Source organism: Galeopterus variegatus, unplaced genomic scaffold, assembly GCF_000696425.1.
Source record: "Galeopterus variegatus unplaced genomic scaffold, G_variegatus-3.0.2 Scaffold10881, whole genome shotgun sequence".
Lineage (NCBI taxonomy): Eukaryota > Metazoa > Chordata > Mammalia > Dermoptera > Cynocephalidae > Galeopterus > Galeopterus variegatus.
In genome coordinates, this window is record NW_007736992.1 from 18,104 (window position 1) to 20,237 (window position 2,134).

General features: G+C 54.7%; 1 pseudogene; it reads left to right on the forward strand.

The window, feature by feature from the left end:
- Window positions 1–33: 33 nt before the first annotated feature.
- LOC103610285 lies at window positions 34–1,937 on the forward strand (annotated as a pseudogene).
- Window positions 1,938–2,134: the final 197 nt, after the last annotated feature.

The window sequence follows — 2,134 nt, forward strand, 5'->3', positions numbered from 1 at the left end:
GCATTAAGTTAGCACTGACTATTTTACTAAAAGTTGAGGCCAGATTGCAGTGTGTCCACACTGGGCTCACCGCACCCAGCCCGGGGAATTGGCTACAGGGCCAGCCCAGGGCCGTGAGTGGGGGTAACACGCCTGGCCTCGCCAGGACACCCGAGCCCACGGGCGCCCCGGCCTGTGCCGTGCTGTTCCTGAAGCATGTCAGCCACCAGCTTGGACCCCCAGTACAGAATGGTCCTGTGCATCAGAAGGATTCAGTCCATGACAATGACTCTGAGCCCTACCTCCCTGGACAAATCCTCTTGATGAGGATCCCTACCTGTCCAGCTGGTGCATTTCCTTATGCTCTCAGTGAGGCTCCTGGTTCACCGCAGGGGACCCTCCAATTCCATGGCTCACCATGTGCGGACAGCTCAGTAACGGGGACCATCATTTTATGCCTGAGGCTGTTTGGGGGCAGCCCAGGGGTCTGGGGAACATCTATCAGCACAGGTTTGATTTTTCCCTGAAAGCCCTGCATTCTCAGCATGGGGGACAAGTGGGTCTCAAGGACAGCAGAGTTAGAATTCAGCGCATGGAAGCAGCTACACTCAGCCACCCAGCTCCCTGGGTGGCTCAGTGGTTGACGGGCGGACAGGTATTCATAGCAACACCCTCAATAAGGCCCCTGAGATGAACAGCCTGGATCACGGCATGGTTGGCCTGCAGATCAGGGATGTTACCACCTCTGCAGTTGAGACGGTGGGCTCTGTTGTCAACAGCATGACGCTGACTGGTGTCCTTTCTGGCAAAGGTGGGACAAATGTAAACATGCCAGTTTCAAAACCCACCTCATGGATGGCAATTGCCAGCAAGCCTGCAAAACCACAGCCTAAGATGAAAGCAAAGACTGGGCCTGTGATGGCAGGTGCACTGCACCCCGCCCCCATAGAGCATGACATGGACATCGGCATCTGGGACAACAAGGGGTTGCTGTGGAAGGCCTCAGCCCTCCAGCAGACACTGTCCCCTCAGGCTGTTCCACAGCCCCTGCAGGTGGCTCAGCCTCTCCCAGCTCAGCCTCCCCTTTTGGCCCAAGTCTAGTATCAGAGCCCTCAGCAGCCACCCCAAACCCACCTGGCCACCCCTCACAGGACAAATGCAGCATGTGGGGCAGACTGCAGGGAGTGGCAGTGACAGTGACTGTCCTGGAAATACCCAGCCTCGCTCTGCCCCGAGGATAGACTCCCTTGAGAAACTGAAGGCTGCCCACAGCTTTGATCCTACAGAGCGTGTTTGGAACCTGAAAAGCAGACCTGTGTTCACAGTCAAGAGCCATGAGGAGGAGGACACCTGTCGCTCCATGGAGGGCCCCGTTCGGTGGAGCACGGAGCTCGGCCTGCTCATCGGCGTCAATGGGAGTGGCATTTTTATGGGGCGAGAGGAAGTCCCCCATGGACTTTGGCACCAGCGCCGGGTCTGGTGTCAGGACAAGTGGGAGGGGAAGTTTGACGTGAAGTGGATTTTCATGAAGGATGTGCCAAATAGCCAGCTCGGGCACATCAGACTAGAGAACAATGACCACAAGCTGGTCACAAACTCCCGTGACTCCCAGGAGGTGTCCTCGGAGAAAGCAAAACAAGCTCTGAGAACCATAGCTTCCTACAAGCACCACCTCCATCTTCCACAACTTTTCTCACCTGGAGAGGTGCCAGGAGGGGGAGGAGGAGGTGCCCAAGGAACAGCAGGATCGGATGCACGTTCTAACAACTGACTTTGAAAAATGGTTTAAAAATGTGTGCTGGGTGCTGTCCCCTGGTGTCATCCATGCAGGGCTGGCGATGTTGCATATTTACCTTTTTTGTAGTTTATTTTTGCCCAGATGGATCTGCATTCATTTGTATTGTCTCTGTGTATTACGTAATATCATAGAACTCACTAATGATGAATTTTGGATGTGACTGGTGCCATTGTGCACACAATAAGCACAGGATGGCCGCTGGCCTCTCTTCCATTCCAGTGCCTGGCCCCTCCCCCCTTCACTTTATGAGAAGCCTCCTGACTTAAACAGAAACCACTTTTGCTTCTGCAAGGACGCAGTTCTCCACCCCAATCCACATTAGCATAATGCCCCTCCTTGATGGCATCAGCCAAGCCT